The sequence below is a fragment of the Misgurnus anguillicaudatus genome, chromosome 7 (assembly GCF_027580225.2).
Source record: "Misgurnus anguillicaudatus chromosome 7, ASM2758022v2, whole genome shotgun sequence".
Taxonomy (NCBI): Eukaryota; Metazoa; Chordata; class Actinopteri; order Cypriniformes; family Cobitidae; genus Misgurnus; species Misgurnus anguillicaudatus.
In genome coordinates this window covers 29,010,570-29,033,788 of record NC_073343.2, presented here as the reverse complement: position 1 = coordinate 29,033,788, position 23,219 = coordinate 29,010,570, and the positions used below count along the sequence as shown (strand labels likewise).

Below are 23,219 nucleotides of genomic sequence, written 5' to 3'. Positions count from 1 at the left end.
TTGATGAATCTTTTACTGCTTTATCGTGTCATGGGATCTAGCACATTTTTCCCAAATGCACTGATTTCATAGATATTGTTATGTTTACCATGCTTAATTGTGCGATACTGTGCATTACATGGCACATTGGCCACTCCTGTTCTTATATGGCAAAGGAAAATGTGCGGCAATATAATCTGTACTATAAAGAAATACAGAGGCAAACTGCACATCTTTCTCATCAATCGAAAGATATCGAAAGTTGAGCTTTAACAACTCGTTTTCAAAATCCCAAATGGGCAAACAAAATTAAGATCTCAGCTTAAGGGTTTTTAAAATTCTCGATCAATTAATTATTCAAGCGTTTTAACATTTTTACAATGTCACAGAAGAAACCATTAGTTCTTTTTTTTAAGTATTTTTTCATTTCAATTTGCACCGCAGAAACATTTGATGAATTTGACGAGTGTCGCGGATTTAATGTTGTCCCACTGGGAGGAATTATTTGATTCCGAAAAGAAACATCATAATGGAAAATGTGGATCGAAAGAGATTGCAATAGATTGCTGTAATTCAGACTCTTTGGCAACGTCTTAAATCATTGCGAGCTCCGGTCCCAACCTTCAAAGAAACGCTTGACTACAGTGAGAACCACTGTACCACTTTTCACCCCAGGTAGCGATATAATGCAGCCAATGATTAATTTTAATTAAACACATTTCGGAAAATGATATTGAATGTTTGAACCCCCGGTGCTTTAATTACTTTATTGCCTCTCAGCTCTAACTCTGAAATGCTTTGGCTGGATGACATACTGGAATATATCCTAAAAAAAAAACTCACAGCTGGCATGCAGAGAGCTTCTTCTAATTTTCTATAGCGCGTTTGCTATAAGCGCGACAAAATCCGAGTATGTTGAAAATTAATATACCGCTATGATTGCTAATTTGCTAGCAAGCAAACAGCTGTTTTGCATTCGCAGTTCAATTGAAACGAACATCTAAGCCGCACGTTGCTTTGTGTTCAAATAATGAAAAGAGGAGCACATAACCATGATCGCTTGACCTCAGAAGACCTTATAACTCTGCTCCCATTACATCTGCTGGACAGCTGGAGAAAGTGAAGCAAGACACTCGGGTTTAAGCACACCTTAAGTGCGGTTAAGGAGGTAAAGAGGGGCCAGCACTCCAAAAGCTTGAGTTTGGTCTTCATGAGCTCTAATGACCTGACAAAAGTCAGGATTATTGGATGTGCGGAAAGACAAATGGCATCTACAAAGGGTTCGGCCTTAAGCCTCTTGAAGATCTTCTACCCGAGCAAGACAATTCCAACAAGCTCTTTACCCATCCTTTGTCTATGGCCAGAGAAGTTGAAACAGTTCAATGGGAGGATTACCCCCACTTGAGCTGGTCTAAGAGAGATGAATTGATAAGTTCCTGTTGAGGTTAAAGCAGGTGGGAACAGCTTTGCTGATGTTTTTTGTAAGCACTTCCACTACGGTCAAAGAGGAAGTTGTTTCACTACGGGGGAGCTGTTTGTAGTCTTTAACTCGGAAGTATGTCAACTAACGACAGTTAAAGACGCCTTCTTGGAAATCAGTAGGCGAAAGAGACAGACACATACAGTAGTGGCCAAAAGTGGTGCCTGGATTTGTCTTGTTTGCTAATGCATACTCAGGTTGAAAGCATCAAAATATGCGGTGTATAGTTCAAAATGGACATTAAACTTTAAAGGTAGAGGTCAAAATAATTTGGCAAAAAGGCAAACCACATGCAATCTGGGTTTCATTGAATATACAAAAAATGCACAGGTAAGCAAAAAGCTTACAGGTAATAAATTGACTATAATTTTATCTTTTATTAATATTTGTTAATCCTCTTTTGGAAAAGTATTTTGTAGTCATTGCCCTGGATGTAAAAAGACTTTTTAATTCATTTCAAAGCGTCTATATCATCCCAAAGAGTTTATACTCCCAAGACACCAATGCAACATGCATAAAAAATGTTTAATGCACTGTAAAACAAACTCTGCTGCCTTACATTTTTTTGATGATTCTCAGATTAACAAGTCATGTCAACTTACTATGATTTATCTTAACAAGAATTGAGTTGTTACAGCTTATACAATGAGGTTGACTTTTTCATCTGTAGTTATAACAACTCATCTCTAGTCAAGATAAATAACAGTAAGTTGAAATGACTTGTAAATTTGAGTTGATTCAACAAAAAAATTATGATTTTTTTATAGTGTACATTTTAAATATCTATATAAATATTTGATTTGATTATATAGTGTAAAGATGACAATAGTTCAAAGCTGGACATCACTTTTGGCCACTACTATATTCCAGCTCATACACCTTGGTTTTGCAAGTCAACCACAAGCGTGTGGAAAAAAATGTATAATTGAAAATTGGCTCCCCTGGTGATGTCAGAAGGGGATAATACCACCCCTTAATCTGCACTATCCAACCACGCCACTGCCATTTAGTACAGAGATCAGCTCATTTGCATGTTAAAGGAAAAACCCAAATCAGTGACAAAGTGACAATTTTAACATGTTAAAATAAATTATCTATGATATTTCGAGCTAAAACTTCACATATGTACTCTGGGGACACCAAAGATTAATTTGACATCTTAAAAAAGTCTTGTGAAATGTCCCTTTAAAGTTTTGGCTTGTGATAAGTTGACATAACTTAAAAAGTAAGTTAAACTATTTCAACTTTATTTTATAAGTTAAAGTAACATAAAAAATGCATGTTAATTTGACAAAAATGCTGCATATTTTTACAGTGTACAAACCAAGCGTGCCGCACAAGCCTTGAAAAGTGAAGCCAAAACGTCTCGATCGCCTCCCAGTGACTGGTCCCAGTATAGGTCATAAACCCCGCCTCCCCATGTTATTTAATGTGACTTGAGACCAACTAAACAATTTAATTACATTTCAATTATCTTTTTTCCAAAGCTGTTTTCTGTCATTAACTGTAGTTTTATCACGCTGATGTAAATTCAAGTGTTGGTTTTTAAAATAAGTTTGTTTTTAGTTAGTTATTTAATGCTATAAAAACGGTGGTGTCACGTCACGATTGACAGCTGTGATATGCGCATTCTGCAAGAGCAAGGGCGGGGCCTTGCTTTCGCGGCTTTACTTCCTGCTCACTACTGTGCAGGACTGGTCCAGAAAACGCTACTGCCCAGACACAAGACCCAAGATGTCAGCGCCGTATCGGGACACTAACGGCTTCACTTTTCACCAATGGAAGAGAGCAAATGGACGTCGTCCATCTTTTTGTACAGTCTATGGTACAAACGTACAGTCAACATTTGAAGTGGATCAAAAATGTTGTCCAACTTTTATGAAAGATTTTGATTCACTTCAAATGTTGACTAGTGTGTTTTCAGTCAAAAGAAAGATGATCATAATTAATGGATTATGTGTCATGACTTTATCACTGTTTAACATCTTGTTAAAAAAACATTAACACATTTATCAAAAGTTGCAGAACAGATGTACAGTAAATAGCACCACACGTATATTATCTGGATGTCACGAATGAATGCCTATACCTGGTTGTCGGAACAACATTTTCCTCTTGCACACTGATACACCGGCGTCTATCAAAAGAGATTTCCGTAAACCAAGCCGTTCTGGTCTGAAAAGGCCAGAGGCAATGGAACCAAGGGCTGATAAGATCTTCATACTTGGCTAGAGCTGGAGAGGCAGTGAAGAGTTAGACAGGGAGGGCAATACATCAAACCTCGCTCCATATAGCTACCATTGAGAAAGAAGTATAAATAGACAGGTTCTCAGGGTGCCTCTTGAAGACCAATTAGACGGACTTGCACTTAATACCCGAGATGTCATTTACTAGCTTTTTGTAGGACGGGGTTTAGTCCCTACAGTATGTATTTTACCAAGTCAAATATTGGTTGATGACTGGTCAGTATTTTATTTTATTGTGGTATTGGATAGCATAATCTCAATGGGTCTCATTCACTTATCATGCGTATGCAAGAAATTGTGCGTGAAATGTGCATATGGACGTTTTAGCGAACAAATCATGATTCATATTAAAAATTCTTCTAAATGTATGCAAAAATGTAAGAACAACTTTACAATAATCATAAACAAGGAAAAAGAACCCTATAATATATATATTATATAAATATATTTCCTTGTTCATGATACATGTGGTCTAAGTACTTACATTTTTGCGTACATTTAAAATACATTTTTGTATGAATGTTTTTGTTGAATCATGATTTGTTCGTTAAAACGTCAGTACGCACATTTCATACGCAATTTCGTGCGTAACCTCTGACCTGCTGACAATATAGTCCCAAACGGCGCAGGACTTATTAAACATGAACTACGAGATTTTAGGAATAGCTTCTATTGCAATGCTATACACAAATTCAGGACCAACAACATAAAACTAAACACAACTTCCGGTAGACTTCCACATAGAATCAAAAACTACTGTAAAATTACTCTGTTGTTAATGTCTGATAACAAGGGCAATAAATGACAAGTAAATTACCTTCCTTCATATATATTATATGATCTAATGCGTATCTACTATCAGCTAACGTTACTGTGTAAAATGAATACAATGTTAGCTACAGGTCCTTGAATTCTTGCCTGGCTGCCAAACCTCTCCGCACAGTTGTGATCCATGCTCGTCGTCTCCCATCATCTTTAGCAAACCAAAACATTTTATTTTTTTGAAAAGTTATTTGTTTCAGAGGTCAGTTTAGCCACTAGTCAGACCGATAAATAAATACAGACTGGAAGTTTACTTCGGTTCATGGGCGTAACCGTGACAACGCGTGTGTTTCAATGAAACCGTCTATAGGAGACTGCTTAATACACTGTGTTATAACAATAATGGGTAACACTTTATGTTACGGTGTCTTTGTTACACATGCTACATGTAATTATTATAGTAATAACAGTTAATTATGCATAGTTACATGCAACTAACCCTAAACCAAACCCTAACCCCAACCCTATAGTAAGTACATGATGTTAATGATTATTACTTAGTACTTAAATGTATAATTACACTGTAACAGTGATGCCGTAAAATAAAGTGTGACCCAATAATAATAATACTATCACTTTTATAAGTCAACAGTGTTTACTGTCTGTTTGTCTAGCAATGATTATTATTTTTTACAATTTTGTACATTTCTGTGTATTTTTCTGATGTGCACAGCAGTGATGTCTGTTGCATTCTGTTTTGTCTATAGTCTATGAAGGCGCATTCAAGAAAGCATTCAGAAAATGTTATAATACTTGATCATATGACAATAAATTACTTTGACTTGACTATAAACAGTTAATGTAATTCTTTTGAAAATGTAACATTGTCATGAAAGTGACCCGACAAAAGATATTTTAAAGAGGAAAATGTTAATTGCTCAGGCGAGATTTGAGTATTTCCTAAAAGATGTTTCTCCTAAAATTGTTAAACTAAATTAAGAGCGCTGAGCTGTAAAATTGCTGTAGATTGTTTAGGTAAAATGTGACCCTGAACCACAAAACCAGTCATAAGGGTAAATGTTTTTAATTGAGATTAATTTATCATCTGAAAGGTGAATAAATAAGCTTTCCATTGATGTATTGATGTTTGTTAGGGTATACAATATTTGGCTGAGATACAACTATATGAAAATCTGTTTTAAAGTTGTTTAAATAAAGTCCTTAGCACTGCATCCACACACAAAAATAAAGTTTTGATATATTTACGGTATGAAATTTACAAAATATCTTCATGGAAAATGATCTTAACTAATGATCTTTGGCATAAAATAAAAATCATTTTGACCCATACAATGTACTTTTGGCTATTGATATGAATCTACCCATGGTACTTAAGACTGGTTTTGTGGTCCAGAGTCACACATATTCCAATTTGGATAAATCTGTTAAGAAATGTTTGAGTTCATATTGAAATCTTCAATAATATTGACTTTTATATTATTATTTTATAATATTGACTGGAGACTTGGCAAATCTGAGCTCGGTTTATGATCTCTTCTAAAACTATTTGAGCCATTTCTGAGATGTCTCTGTCTTTTTCTCATTAGAAATATCTGGGTGATTCTCACGAAATTAGACTTATGAGGTGTCATGAAACATTTTGATAAAAAAGTAAAAGCTATCAAAAAAAGAAGCATACAAACATCTCTTCATGTACTATTTTGCACATGATTTCAAATGACATAATACAAACCAATTTTGCTGTTTTTTCCACATTTAAGGAGAAATTTTTCATTACCGCAACGTGTCCGTGATTGGATTTGCGTTTTGACATGGAAATATTCATAATTAAAACATCTAAAAAATAACTTATACTATAAACATTTAAAGTAAAGAAACATGTGGTATTTGGTGATCATTGGTAAATGTAGAGACAATAATAAGGAACATAAATGTGTCCAAGACCAATTTTCTCATCCTCCGCAACAATTTTCAATTTCATTGTTTAAGCCCTCAAGGAACTAACATTTTCAAAAATAAATTTGTTGGAAGGGACATAATTGAGTGTGACACTCAAGATGGCTGCCAGGTAAGCAGTTCTTATTTAAAATTTAGTTAAAATTTTGTTTGTCATAGTACCTAGACAACTTTTTATTTGTCATTACCAAAACATGAGTTTGTAAATGCATATATCTATTGTAATATCATGTTGCGGTAATAATAATTTTTGATAATGATAATCTAAAAAATGTTAATAATTCTATAGGAAATATTTTTTAAATCCTCTAAAAATAATGATTATAGTAAGTTCAGACCTTAATCTTATATGTGCAAAAAATTGGGCTTTTTAAAAATTCTGATGCTGAACACCTTCTAAATTTGGATTTCGTTTGAATCACCCATCTGAGATGCATGAGACAAAATTAAATTTTCCATTTGCTCTATTTTTAATCTCACTGATGTTTAGAAATAAATGAGATATTAAAAAAAATCTAATTTGTGAATGTATCAAATCATGATACATTCCTTTATGGCCAACATGGAATATTTTTACATAAAAAACTGCATGTGTCACACCACTAAAATGAAAAGACTATAGGAAAGGCAAAAAGACGAATAAAAACGAAAATAGGAACGATGACCAGCTACACAACATCAGATATAGATTTTCCTTGGAATATTTCTATACATTTTCCCCTACAGTCCAGTGATATGCGTCAACTGCCTATAAATAAACAAGCTTGTTAAACAAGCTTAGTAAAGAATTTTCACCACAAGGTAATATAGATCCTGGCCTTCAACAGCCAAAAGCAGAGATTGAATGTATTGATCGAGTTAAATGGCCCAGTCTTTAATAAATACTACATTATGACGGCGAGGTTGTGTCAGCGTGTTGGCTGATGATGGCAAGCCCCTCAAAGTCGGTAATCAGAGGAAGTTTGGGGGAAAGATAATCTTTCGCTCCTAGCATCCTCGGAGACGCAGGCCAAGCAATCAGGGGATAGCAGTGATTGCTTGGGTTGCACTTGTGAAATCACAGCCTGCATTGGTCCCAGACCTGAAGGAGATGCTAAAATCGACCTCTTCTGAGTTTCTCTTTTCAAGTAAATACTGATTGGGGTCTCCATAAACCATCTACCACCTTCTTCTTCCTCTGGCATACAATCTGTCACATACACAACAATAGGGGTAATTTATTGTACTTCGAATACAAATGTATGGAGACTGATAACGTGGCTTTTCGTAGTTCGGGGAGGAAAATACAAATATGCCCGGCATTTCGTGATAGAAGACAAAATTAACGTATAAGTCTATCCGAGCATAAATTAAATATAAATTCATGCCGTCAGCTACATGCGAATAAGGGGGAAAAGTACTGTATGTAAAGCGTGGTCCGTGTGTAGGTGGCAAACTGGCAAGTACGCAAGAAGAAAAGCGAGAGGACCTGCTCCAAGATGGGTTGCGTTAAGATTTCACACATGCGGAAAAAGCCAATAAACAAATAGCTATCCCTTGATGGCCTGAAATCAGATGCTAAATGAAGTCACTTGGGAAGAAGCCGACAAATGTAGCCAAGGCTCAGAGAGCATCTTAGACTCCGCTGTCTTCTTCTGACCCGACCCCTTAAAAAGCCTTTCTCTGTTTCATACTTCTATGATTCAATTCGGTAGGATCATGTATCCCAAAGAAAAGGCAATTAGTAGATGACACTGAAATGGCAAAGGAAACAAGCTCTAAACACGGCTCAAGACAGCTGTCCAGATATTACCCGTCGCTCGAGCAAACTGCACCCGATTAAAGTTTAATGCGGCTTTTAAGCGAGGATTTTGCTTATCAGCGCGAGGGAAAATATTGTTATTGATTCCATCATTTTAGAAGTAACCGATCCTTTAAGTAATTTCTGCGGGTCAGTTTTTGAGTGTCCGCTTCGGTTGGATCACAGAAGCCCGGGTTCATTTAGTATGCAGGGCTTAATGCACAAAGCGTTCCCAATACGATTCAGTCACATCTGTTGAAGGACAACACTCGTTTTCGATTGGATGGCCAACGTAAACATTAACTACGGTTCAAGTCGGAGCAGTTGAATTATGAAAATTGAATGCTGTTCAGAGGCGTCTTAATTGATCATTCCAACGGAGAAGAACATTTTAAGATATTGATCCACCACCATCTTAAAAGTAGCTTTTATTTAGCTAGTAAATAATGAAGTGTTTAGTTAAAACTGTTTGGTACATTTATTTTTAATTAATGCGTTTGGCCTTCAATTAATTCTCAAGACTCAAAAGCCTGGCCTAACCTATGCATATCAACTATAGGTGGACTTGAAATGAAAGTTTATCAAGAGCAATTACGGCCGATCCCGAAATCTCCCCCAAAACGGCAGGGCGTATTCGCTTTTAAAGCGGGACGAGGGAGACTTGGCAATAAAGTTGGGCTCATTGTGCATGTCCCTCCACTCCAGCAAAGAGACTGCGGCGATATACAATAGCCCTGCTCAGGAATGGAGGTGTGGGCTAATTTGTCCATCTCCTGCAGTAACTCTCCACTGCTGTAAGAGAAGAAAGACCACATTCAGACCTCAACTGGATTACGCGGGCCAAAAAGAGCAGGATGTTGAAAGAATGGGAAGCTTTTGTTACATTCCCTTTCAGATCATATAAGATTTTGATTAAAGAACAGTGGTTTTAATGCATATTGGTCGATTCAAATCCAATCTGAACTTTTTAGACATTAACGTACAAACCGACAACAGTAACCCGAGCCTAAGTAGTACATCTTTGGCACATTAAGGGTCCTTCAAGAAAGGAAACCAAAGACAGAAAATATAGGTTCAGGTTTCAGCCTTCAGCCAGTGTGAAAATATCGTCAATTCGATCAAAAATTTATAATGCAACTTTCCAGGTCTTAAATTTCCACGGGCTGCACTTGAAATGGGCACTTGTTTCCCCATTATGGCTTTCTTAATCAACTTACGTCCGAGTTGTCTTGCTTAAAGATCACTCCGACGTATTGGATGTTCAGTATCTAAGGTATGTGTTCCTCAGCCGGGCCTGATGAAATAACACAACAGTTTACATATTTCTAAACCCGATCTGCAGACCGATTGAAAAATCCATACCGACAATCAAATTTCCTTGAAAATATATACATACAAGTCTGCTTTGAGGTGACTGAAATGAGGCAAATTCGGTTTCAGGAGACAGGAAGAGAGAAAGTCTTAAGGAGCACAGATCGGGCGGTAAATGGCTACTCATCGCGACCAGGAACGAAACTCATCCATCCCAGGAGACACTTAGAGAAGGGTGAGAGAGGCAAGCGGTGAGGAAGGAAGAATATGTGCTGCTCTCTTTTCCTTGCAGCTGGTATGAATTATTCAGCTGGGGGGTGGGATCGCCTTACATTAGCCATCTTGTTTCTTGTGCCTTTAATGACAGTTGTTGTAAACATACATAGACAAACACCATTCGCACTCCTACACGGCTCGTCTCTCGTCTCACTCGGAGAAATATTTCAATTCCTTCGACTCCGAGATTTCGAGAGCATCCCTAGTAAGATGGCTTCCGTCGTCCGGTTCTCATCTGCCGTGCCAGTTTCTATAAGGTTTCTATGTGTGTTTTGAAAAGTCGGACGGGAGGGGCTTCGTACAAAACTGTCAACACCACCATTTTCAATAAAATCAGGGTGGCGAATGACACGTAAGTGTTTGTGTGCCCCTCCTCTCGAAATCACAAGGTCAAGGGGAGACATTTGGCCCCTGCTAAGAACTAAAGCCCTAGCTATTCAAAACATTTACCCATTCATGTTTAAGAGATGTCCCGCTAAATAAATGATGACTGTTTATGTTAAAGCTAAAGTGTCTGGCTTTTCACATAAAGGTCTCACTCGAGTTCTTGTGGCCATGAGGGCATCGCAGACTTCGAATGAAGCGTTGAAAACTGCTACGCCGTCTCCGAGAGATATTGTAAAGAAGGACGTATGTTTTACTTCCTACCTTCACCTTTGGTCTCTCCTGTTTGTTAATTGTTAATGCTTATTTCAAGATCAAGAGACGATACAGGATATTTGAGATGGCCAAGATATTCATCTTGTCTACTGCACATTTCAACAGTGCTGACTGTTGGACTGAAGACTCATCACAAACAAAAACAGAACCTCAAGTTCCCGCAAAGGCCTTAAAGGTGCCTCTCAGACCTTCTAGTACTTCTAATACACAAAAGAGTGCATGCTACAAAGTTTAAAATGAATAATTTCTGCTCAAAATGTTTAAATGTGCAGAATTTAAAACCGTATTTACCTTGAACAGGTTTTGTACATGGTAATGATATATTGTGAGCCTCAAACACGATTGTTTCCTCCTCCTTATGTAAACCTCATTAATGCAAAAGACAGCTGGAAAACAGCCCAATCTCAACATAACACCAACTGTTACGTTACAGTCATGATGTACGCCCCCAAAATTAAATTACAATTAAATGAATGACAATATTGTTACAATGCTAAAAAACAAAGTTGTGACTGCTGAGTTAGCGCTATATGCTATTTGATGCTATATGCTAGCATTTAGGCTAAAGTTCTACATTTGATGTTACAGTATACGTTTTGCAGGTCCATACTCAAAAAAACACAAACTAAATACTCAGAAACGCTCATTTCCAATCTCCGAATAAAACATAGGTCATGGGTTCGATCTCAAGGAAAATAAAATGCACAGCTTGAATGTGCTAAGTTGTTTTAGATGAAAGCATCTGCCAAATCCATAACATAAAATATAAAGTTTTTCATCAAATTAAAGTGGTGCCACAGTTACAATACCTTTTTGGTGGGTTTAAAGGCAGGGTGCATGATCTCTGAAAGCCAATGTTGACATTTGAAATCACCTAAACAAACACGCCCCTACCCCAATAGAATCTGGACCTTCTTTTGATAGACCCACCCCACACATACCCAACCCAGGCAATGATGTTGGTAAGTAGACACGCCCCTTACTGCTGATTGGCTACAAGTGTGTTTTGGTAGTCAGCCCAACTGCCTTTTCCTAAGTGTTTTTAAACATCACGCACCCCGCCTTTAAGCAAAAATGAATTACAGTACGTTACAAGGTATACAGTGTTTTATCAGTACGCACCCCTGTATCACGAAATTATGTACCTATAGTCACGTAAATTTGTGATGCCCCATTCAGACAGCCAGTGACCAGCAGTAGCAGAGCGACGCAATCTCATTCATTTCAATGGAAACCAGGCGACTTTCGGCGGCACGAGTGAAAGTGACCGCTGGCCACCGTATGGGCGTGTCCAGCGACGCGAGAAAGTTAAGAAAAGTTTAACTTTATGCAAATGTCGGGCAAATTTCTGGAGCGACTACCAATGAGAACGAAGCAGTGGAGTTCCCGTCATCCTTCTCACGTCAGTTACTGGCGCGGATGGTACTCATTTGTTTATGACAAGCAGATTTAGAAATGCCTCATTGAAAGAGACGGGCGACACACAGCGATAACATCACTGGCTGTCTGAATGCGTCTTCAGTCTTTTGCGTGACACTGACACGGTTTTCCGCCTTTTTGCATGAACATGTCACGCATTTCTGTTTACGTGTCACTGTCACATATTTGTTATTCAACTGTTTTGTCCTATTTTCAAACCATTGGCGCTTCGGTTTAGGGTTAGATTTGGTGTTTGCGTTAGGATGTCACTTTAATTATGGGTTTATACCTTTTTTCATGATTTTTTTTATATTTTATGATTTTTAAACCATTGTCGCCTGGCATTAGGGTTAGAGTTGGGTTTGAGTAAGGACGTCATTTTATGTAAATCTAACCCTAAACTGAAGCGACAATGGCAAGAAAATAGGACAAAACAGTTGAGTAACAAATAAATGTGTGTCATATTCACGCAAAAAGGCGGAAAACCGTGTCAGTTTCATGCAAATTACTCACAAATTTACGTGACTATAGGTACGTAAATGTCGTGACACTGGGTTGCAGTACATGTGTGTTTCCTGGGTTCATACTCATGACCTTTTGCGCTACTAACACGATGCTCTATCACTGAGCTATACAGGAGCACATATGAGTAATCACTTATAAAACTCAAAATTTCTGTTATTACAACATACTATATAAGTTACTAAGGTATATAGTGTATACTACTTGTATATGTTTCGTGGTGCTTAGCACTCATGAGGTGAAATTAGAAGAAACATCCAGGGATTTGGTCTGCAGGCAATCATCTATCAACGGCTGGACTTTAGGCACTACCCCTAAAAAAAAGCACTGAGTTCTCATTGTCCCGATCTGCCCTTCGCACTCAAGCGGACCAGAGGAATGTCAGGTCTCCGAGGTGAGATTGTGCGGATAGCTTCAGCTGATCACTCGAGGAAGTCGCATGTGTTAAAGCGAGCCTCAGAGGCACCTCGTAGCAGCTTAGGGAAATTGTCATATTGATACATGATGAAAACCGGGGGGCCCGACGAGCCCTCCTTAATCCTATAATGCAACGCTGCACGGTGGATTTGGTTATCGCCTAGTTCTCCGGTGCCGTATCTTTGTGACCTGACATGTTGACCGCGATCGTCGACTGCCTATTCACCAGCTTAGATCTAGTTTCCCTTTCCCTGGCTCGCCTTTTCTCTCTCTCTCCCGTTTCTATCTGAGATCTGAGAGCAATGTTACCACACCGCATCTTGATTTGTTTGCGTCGAACCGCAAAGGAAACAGAAGCAGAGAGCCTGAAATTATCTCGCATTATTTTCGAACGCCTTGCCAACTAGTACGAGCTATTTTAACTCTATTTACTACCCGACCCAAGATCAGAAGCTAAGTGGCATATGTATGTCCATTAGCCGCAGGATTGAAGCTCGTGCTCACCCACCGCCCTGTTTTCATAATTAGCCCTTCCCTGCTAAATGTCAGCGTTTACTGCCGCACATGCATCTGACAGGCCCTTGGCAGCATATGCTAACTCCTAAACAACACTGATATGGCTAAGTGTTTCAGGAAGCGAGGCCTCGGTTCCAAGGGGTTACGTAATGGAGCCGGCTTCTTCATTAAAGGCTTCCTGCCTGCAGTTTAGTGTGCCTCGGGTCCCTTGGCTCCTTGCATTGCCATTCATGCTGCCCACATGCAAACAAATATTAATTTTACCCCAGCACAAACAATAACAAAAGCAGATGTCAGTCAAACACTCTCGAGCGCGCCGGTGACCTGCAGTCTTAGGGAGGATCGGATGAGGCCGGCTTTGCAGAGGCTTGGTTATGCGTGAGAAGGCGGAGATTCTCTGGAGAACTGTTTGCCGTCTCCGCCATTAGATGGAGCGCTTGCTGTCAGTGGGAATACAGTAACAGGACCCTGTCTGTTTCTGCTTGCCTCTCACATCAACACAATGAAGTCAGACGAAACTGATTAGATAATTAGCATCACCATTGATTATGATCATATTATTCAAATGATAATGCACAGACACAAGAGCCAAATGATTAGATGATATGCGTTCTCTAACTTGTTATTTAAAATGAAATCTAACAGTTTTCTATAGTTACTAATGCTTATGTATGGATATTTTAATTTGTTATGAAGTGATTCGGCATAGTATGTGTTGGTAATGTTACATAAATATGTTCTCATAAATCACAAATTATTAAAAATATGATGCAAGAGTTAAATTTTTCATTAAAAAGTGACAAGAAGGGACAAACTCAGCTGTTGGGTTAAATTAACCCCGAAAATGTTTATATTTGACCTAACAATGCTAAGTCTAAAAACAAACAATGCTAAATAGCACTAAAACTGGTTCTTGGTTCGTATTCATAGAGGAACGATTTTAAGTGCCATATAGCACCTTTGAAGTACCTGTGTAGAACCATATAGTGCTATGTAGAACCATATGTGGTGCTATAGTGGTGCTATATGAAAAACCAGAGGACGAAAGATGAAGGGTTAAAAATAAGTTTTGAAACACCTGATTTGACTTTTCCTCCTCTTTTCTCCACCAAATTAAACATATCATGGCTTGGCAAACTATATTTTTAAAAATGTAGCCTATGTTCCTCTGGCAAAATGTTATGCTCTCCTTCCATTAATGTTGTTTCTAAAAGGAAAACTTCTACAAATGCATATGCAAGAAGGTCGTAAAAATAAGACCTTTTTAGAGCTGAATATCTACTGTCTTTAGTAAGTTCAATCATTATTTAACGCCAAAATGATGGTTTGCGCAAGCTGTTAGTAAATCTGGCCCTTAAAGGGGTCATACGATGAAATGTTTTAATTTGTAAAATAAGTCTTTGGCGTTCCCAGAGTTCGTATGTGAAGTTTTATCTCAAAATACCCTACAGATAATTAATTATAGCATGTCAAAATTGCCATTTTGTAGGCCTGAGCAAAAAATGTGCCGTTTTGGGGTGCTTCTTTTAAAATACAAATGAGCTGATAAAATGCAAACACTGATGCAATGATGGTGGTTTGTTGAAATAAACATGTTTCATCAGTCAGTGATTTTTACTTTAATGTTTATTTAATTAATTAATATTACTAATTATTTGTCTTTAAAACACAGCTTTGGTTTAGTTTCGATGAAGGGATACTTGAGCCTTACTGATAGGGTTGTGGGGGTACTTAGGGCTAAAAAGGTTGGGCACCACTGACCTAGGAAACCAAAACATTTGTTATTTTCGACGAGGTATTTGTTCAAGAGTTTAGTTTAGAAACTAGTCATACAATTAAACAAACAGAAACCGGAAGTAAAGTTCGGACCTGATGCGGTACTTTTACTCATTTTAAAATAGAACTAAATCACTACCTGTACACAATAAAAGAAAAAAGAAATAACAAAGCAAAAAATACTTTAGATTACTGTAAAGCCTTAACCTCCTAAGACCCGGGTTTTGGTTTATGTTTTTTTTTCCAGATTTCTACCAGCCATTTTGGGGTTAGGAAGGACCAATAAATATAATAGCCAAATTGTTTTCTAAGAACATGAAGCAGTGTATTTGTCCATGTTTGTGTACAACAGGTTCCAGTTACACAGAATTAAGTATTATGGTGCACATATGTGGACATCCAGGTCTTAGGAGGTTAAATCTATCATTTGACTAAATTTGTAATATGTTATATCCATTTCATTGTGAATTTTTTTTTATTCCTGTATCTGTCTATTGTATTTGTCATATTTGATATAAGTTATTGATTAGGGCTGGGTATCGATTCAGATGTGTTCCAGATCGATTCAATTTCGATTCACAAGCTATCAAATCGATTCGATTTCGATTCTCGCTTCAATTTTCGATTCCGTTTCTCGGGTCGGTTTTTATACTCGATTCAACTCAATGAATATAGATTTAATACAAAATACAATATTAATAAAAATAACAGTGAACAGCAGTTTACAAGTGGGTAATTAAAGCCGTTCTATGCAGTTTCTGCGTTTTTGTCAAACAGCGACCCCTAGAGTCGCTGGAGAATACTTGCAACTGTTGTAATTTCCCACTCTAGTACTCCAAAGATAATGACCAGGTAATGTTTCACAATTTCATGCAAATATTAGGCTACTGCATAGTCTACTTAACTTCAGATGATGGTAATAGGATAATAAGAAGTTTATTCCAAGTGTAGAGTGCGTATAACAATAAAGTACCGCGTTTGCTAGCTTATAACGTTTTTACATGATTGCAGCTAAATCACAAGTAAACATTACAAAATGCCACGACAAAGTTAATTGTGTACGTTGCATTATTTCATAACGTTGTTCGTTATAATGTCACTACACATGATTATTGCTATTTATCAAAATAGTTTGCAAATTGTGCATGTTTACACTATTTACAACCTCTAGGCTTATTTATGTCCTGATAATTATGTGAGATATTGACAACTGTTGTCATGATAATCACATGACATACTACAAGCAAGCGCAACAACATACAACATAGACCGCAAACAAGTTTACAAATGAGAGATTTACTTACTAGTCCATCAACAAGATCACCAGATCAGCATCCCATCCAGTGCTGTCTTTTAGCTCATGCCAACGAGTAAAAACCTGACCGAGTGGGCAGTGGCGCCGTGGGACTCTCGTCCGGTTCCTAACGCGGTCAGATTCTCTTTTCCTACTCTCTTCCGAACGCGCTTTCTTAACTTTTAAATCGTTTAGCCTCACGGCTCAAATTCGCACGTGCAGTTGTTGTTATAGGCTTGATCGACTTCATGCAGCGCTGCAAGAACCGACAGCCGGATGACGTCAAAGTGCCGTCTCGGATCATTCTCGCGGTACTATGACGTCATCCGGCGGTCGGTTCTTGCAGCTCCACACGAAGCCGAACAAGCCTAACGTGTGTGACGTTGTTGCCGTAAAGCAAGTCGTGATTCTCGCAAGATTTGTCAGGGGCGGTTCTCTCAAGCTTGCATTGGCGGTTTTGCTAGCGACGTCCTCCCCGAGCTTCAACAGGAGGAAGATTCGCCCTACTATGACTTTGTTTACCACTGAAATAACTTTGAAGCTGTTATATTAATGTACAATAACTGCATAGTGTGTCTTTAATAAAAATAAATTAAAAGCCACAACACTAACGTTGTTGTCTTGCTTGCGAAATCTAAAATGGTTCCAAACCTCTTACTTTTTATGTGAAGGTGGCATCAACGTCGATGAAGCACCTGAAACCGCCTTTTTAAGCACTGAATGAAAGAATGACAGGCGGCTTGGTAACATCGCGCAAGGCAAAAAAGAGGGTGACATCTAGTGAAGAAGACTAGTAATTTGATTAACGTTAATCTTACATTCAATGTTGAAAAATATGAAAAAAAAACTGATTCTGCTATTTGAGAATCTATTCTGAATCGACCACGTTTTAAAAAACGATTAATCGAAAAATCTATTTTTTTGCCCAGCCCTATTATTGATACTGTATTGCCCTTCTATGATCACTGTTCAGAATAATAGAATGAATAAAAAAGCTGTTCTGAACCTGTATTCATTTCTGAACACAAAAGAAGATATTTTGAGAAATTATGGTAAGCACACAGCTGATTGTAACCATTGACTTCCATAGTAGGAAAAAAATATTATGGAAATATTGTGATAAAGGATGAAAAAGATATTTTGATAAATGATGGTAAGCACACAGTGATGGTACCCATTGAATGCCATCATATTTGTTTTTCCTACTATGGAAGTCAATGGTTACCATCATTTATCAAAATATCTTCTTTTGTGTTCATTATGACAGAATTTTCATTTTTAGGTGAACTATCCCTTTAATAAAGAAGTTAATTTACTAAAACCAATGCCCTTCACTGACTCAGTAGAGGAAACATAATGGCGAGGTTGCCGATAGATCTCCGAGGTGCTGATGCAGAGAGTGGGGACTTACTGCAATGATGCTTGACAAAATATTTTGGTAGGAAATAAGTCATTACCAGAGCCAATGACAGGCGGACGATGAGTCTGGCATTGATCGGGAAGGGGGGTGACGATCTAATCTGTCCATGCTCGCGAGTAACTCCATAGGGCGCAACTCTCTCAGATTTCATCGCTCTGCCCCATAACCAAGAGGTGACCAGTGAAAACGACCATATAAAAAAATCTTCATCTCCGCTCCACCCACCCCCCAATCGCACTACGACCCCCCCCCCCCCCCCGCTTTTCAGGGCAGGGCACGAGCTTCTCTGTCTTTGTGCAATTAAACACTCCATCTGTCTGAGGAGCCCACATTCTCCCGGTGCATTCGCAGCCTCTTCTAATTGCAATTCTTATTAGAAATCAAGACACAATGCACGCATTTCGACATCCCTTCTGCGAAAGAAATGTAGACAAAAAAATCAAGCTAATTAATAATTACACATAAGCTGCTGATCTACATAACCACAGCCATCCCTCCAGGGTTCAATTTAAGCTTGATTATGATGCCATACATCAGCTTACATTGTGCATCATACAGACAAAAGGTGAGCAAACACGCACACTTGCATACTTTACGTATGTGACAATGTTGCCGTGCGGCACAAAGAACGTGCATCTTTTTGATGTGTTCTTTGGGTGAAGTGTGAATTGAGGAAGGCTGGCGGCCAGATGGGACTGCTGGATCAGGTTACCTGTTAAAACTGCGCATCTGCCCCTACAGTCAATCTCGCTGATGTCTGTGACAGGTCGATGGAGCCCATGCAGGAAGGGCTGAAGCACAGGATGGTAGGACTGAACCGGGACGGGCCTGACCAATACCCCCCCCCCCCCCCCCTTCTCTCTGGGGTTTCGCTGGACTCGGCAGGAATTCTGTCAGGCCACTTGGTGCACTGGAGTCAATGGGGCAGAGGGACGGTTGAAGAGTTCAGTTACACAGAGGCCACAGGGCTGTGGCACCCAGTCAATACAAAATAGATTTACAGAGTCTCTTACATAAGTTTGTGAAATGTCACAGGCTCCTCTGCTCCCCTTTGTCTGCAAACACGGTGTCGAGTATTATCGCACATTCGCTCGCGGAATCGCCTTGGGGAGGACGAGGCCTTTCTTATCCGGTTGACATTTGCTCATGATAACAAACCGTTTTCAAACCAATATTATATATTTCGTGTTCCTTAGTCACGTTTCACAGTAACCCCACAGTTAAATTTCAATGTAATAGCATTATAGACAGACATCTTTGGAGATGTCACTTATAGTATAGATGGTTTCAGCAGTAACAACATAAACAAACGGCTTTCGTGGAACACACGTAACTTCCGGTAAACTCCGCAAAGAATCAATAACAACAAAATCCTGTAAGAGTAGTTTATTTCTGATAACAAGCAATATAAACAACACATAGATTACCTTAGTTCAAATAATAGCTAAAGTGTATCAAAAACTACACTTAGCTAATGTTACTGTGTAAAATGTGTATGCAATCTTAACTACAGATCGGCTGCCAAACCTCACATCAAATGCGGTGATCCATGATCGCCGTCTTCCTTCGTCTTTTGAAAACCATTTTTTTTTCGACGAGGTATTTGTTTAAGAGTTCAGTTTAGCAAGTAGTCAGACCATTAAACAAACAGAGACCAAACAGAGACAGTAAGTTCCGTCCAGACGCGTAATCGCGTCACCGCACATGTGTCTGACGCACATCAGACGCACATGCTTTTTCGCGGTTACCCGCTTAGCCCGAAGTTAACTTCCGGTCTGTGTTAGTTTATCGGTCTGGCTAGTGACTAAACTGACCTCTGGAACAAATACCTCGTCGAAAATAAAAAATTTTGGTTTCCTAAAGACAAGGGGAGATGGCAAGCATGGATCAACGCTGTGCAGAGAGAGGTTCGGCAGCCAGGCAAAAAATCAATGATCTGTAGCTAACAAGATTAATTTTACAAAGTAACGTTAGCTTAATGTAGTTGATACTCTTTAGCTATGATTTTAACTAAAGTAAGTTACTTGTTATTTATTTAGCTTATTTTATCAGAAATAAACTACTCTAAAGGGACTTGGTTGTTATTGATTCTTTGCGGAAGTCCACTGGAAGTTAAGTTTGGGCCGTTTGTTACGTTGTTGTCGCTGAAACCGTCTATAAAACACAAATAAATGCAATAAATTCTCACAGATCAGTATTTATAATTGTTTATTTTCTAAGTATTGTCAAATTTACAAAACAAAAACAACATTTTATATTGGCGAAACATTACAGTTCTGTGCTTTTCTACTTTGTAATGCAATAGAAATACACAATGGGTGATTCTCGCAAAATTAGACTTTTGAGGTGTCATGAAACATTTTGATAATAAAAGTAAATGCTATCAAAATAAGAAGCAAATTACATCATACAAACCAATTTTGTTGTTTTTTCCACATTTAAGTGGAAAATTTTCATTACCGCAACATGTCCATGACTGGATTTGGGTTTTTTGATATGGAAATATTTTTAATTAAAAAATCTAAAAAATAAAAAGCTTCAATGCATGTTATACTATAAATATTTACAGTAAAGAAACATGTGATATTTGGTAAACATTGGTAAATGTAGTGACAATAATAAGGAATATAAATGTGTCCAAGACCAATTTTCTCATCCTTCGCAACTATTTTTTTAAGCCCTCAATTAACTAATTTTTTAATTTTCGGAAGGGACATAATTGACTGTAACACTCAAGATGGCTACCAGGTAAGCAGTTCTTATTTTTTCTTCCAGATAAAAGTTGAAATTTTTTTTGTCATAGTACCTAGACAACTTTTTAGTTCTCACTACCGAAACATGAGTTTGTAAATGCATATATTTAATGTAATACCATGTTGCGGTAATGATAATTCTTGATAATGATGATCTAAAAAATGTTAATAATTCTATAGAAAATATTTTTAAAATCCTCTAAAAATTAGGGTTATAGTAAGTTCAGACCTTAATCTTATATGTGTAAAAAAATTGGCTTCGAGGGCTTTATAAAAATTCTGTTGCTGGACACCTTCTAAATATGTATTTCGTGAGAACCCATATACGCCTAAAATAACAATAATTTAATAAAGGTTAATTTCAAAAGACTATCGTTTTTTGTTACTTTTAATATTACAGTATTGGGCGCATGCAATCATCTCAATAAAACATGGGGGTAAAAATGAATTTTGACAATTCCAGTCAACTTATTTTTCATGTGATCATTACTGTCTAAATACCTCTGCATTAACAAGATTTCAATGGATATGTGGAATTATCTATAAAGCATTTCAGCTGTCACTCACATAAAGGTAAAAGACCGATCTTTGGTCTTTAATGGTCTCAGACGAGAAAGAGGCCCTAACCCCACCACCGGCCTTCCTTGTCTATTTTTGATTTTCCACTTATAAGTGATTTGAAAGTTGATTGTGAGCAGACAGTCTGAAACTTTCCTGTCAGCTACTTTAAGGGCAAATAGATAGCCTCATGAATTATGCATCGGAGACAATTTTCTCTCAGCCACTGAGTCATCAATCAGAAGCTTTCCGAGGACCCCAGAATCAGCCGACCTGGTTACATTCAAAACCTTTAATATACAGCGGGTAGTTTGGTGGGCATTTACGAATTCTTCGCTCAAAACGATGCAAAGAATTTCTCTCTTCGCCATCACCGAGTCAACTACTATACCTTTTCGACCGTTAAGCTTTTAGCATTGTTTAAAACGAACGAAGCGCAGGTGCAGAACGCTAGCGTTTTTCAAACAAAGATGTATTTTCGTAAGGAAAATACATGCAAATATTTGCACGTTTTGTCTTTTTTTGTTGTTGCTAACAGAGACGCATGGCTAAAAGGACCCTCCAGAGCAGCAATTTGATCCATGATTGCATGCATTTACCCATGTAATTGAAATAATGAGAGATGATTGCTTTGAGCTATTAGTCATAAGTTCCTGATCTTTTTGTTTAATCCTGGCATCAGCTGTCAGCGTGCCGGTAGGAGCTTTGGGGAAGAGACACTAAGGATATCATTTGCATCACCTCAGACTGTAATTTTTCCCCCCTATTTTCTTTTGTCTGTCTATCCGTCTCTCCAAACCGATGTTCTTAATTTTTCCAAGGTGCACGGGAGATCTCACGATGTTTTGATGGGACCGAGCCCAAATATTCACGCTACCCATAACCAGGATGTTGTCAGCCGCAAGCAAAATAAAAGTCTTGGCAGCAGGTGCGAAGAAAGTGTAATTCTTTCACAGAGGCCATTCTGCCCTAATGGGGACACGCAGTATAACACCGCGTTATGTATCACTCCGCCGACGACAAAACCTCACAGCGTTTTGCAAACCAAGTAATAATTCCCCATTGTATCGGGCCCAGCTGTCTGTGACGATCAAAACAACAAAGGAAAAGAAGCAGGAAAAAGATAGAACGGCAATTAATCACAACCATTATCTTCAAGACGAATCAAAAGGTGTCAAGCTGTTTTCTAAATATTACTGTGCCAGCATTATTTGATTATGAGTTTGACACAAGACAGCTACAGCAGGTATCATAAACATCTGGTAATTACACAGAGACAAAACATTCGCCTTGTTTATATCAGCTGCGGCAGGCAGACTTGTTTAATTGACTCGTGTTTCATTGTTAGGCTTCAACTTGTTTAAAAAACACATGGTATGTGCATCAGGTGGTTGAAAAAATTGTTAAGTTATTATTATTTTTTTTAATTAACACATTGCATGTTTGTTTTAAGTTACCTTCGATATAATAAGCATTGTTTAATTTCTACTCTGAACTTTCTCTTATATTTGTTGTTGCATGTTATATGCTATGCATACTTAAAACCTAAACAGTACTGTTAAACTTATGTGTATTTGTCTGTGAAGTAGGCCTGTCAAAATTTACACGTTAACGCTAATGTATTTTAACGCCACTAATTTTATTAACGCGTGATTAACGCAACACGCAATTTATGTTTGACCCTTGGTCTAGCCAACAGCTGGATGAATAGAGACCCAGCAACTGACCCGCGTTAGATGAGTAAGAGGTTTTCATAAAAATAAGAACATTAAGTTCTCGTCTAGCGAATCCAATGCTCTAAATGGTCATTAAATATCTTAAATTATCTTTTTTTATGTTTTCTGAGAGGTGTACCGTCCCAAATCCATAATCTAAAGCAAAGATGCGTCTTCGTTCACTTGCTCGTATTTTGGTTTCGTTTTTAAAGCATGCAGAAATTATAGAAAATAGACTGCAATACTTGCATGATGTTAAAATAATTATTAAAAGAGATAAAGTTCGGGACCTGATTGATGATAAAAAAGTTAATTAAGAGTGACAAGACTCAAAAGCGATCTTCCTGACGCTGATGTC

General features: G+C 37.9%; 1 long non-coding RNA gene across 1 annotated transcript in view; it reads right to left on the bottom strand.

Annotated features, from left to right (window-relative positions):
* Positions 1-8,727: 8,727 nt before the first annotated feature.
* The window catches only part of LOC129416996 (uncharacterized), a 52,089-nt gene continuing 37,597 nt past the window's right edge, over positions 8,728-23,219 (bottom strand). The window contains exons 2-4 of the long non-coding RNA XR_008635651.2: positions 9,621-9,759; positions 9,442-9,518; positions 8,728-9,016 (exon numbers count right to left, since the gene is read on the bottom strand). This is a non-coding gene — a long non-coding RNA (uncharacterized lncRNA). The remainder of the gene's footprint in view (positions 9,017-9,441; positions 9,519-9,620; positions 9,760-23,219) is intronic.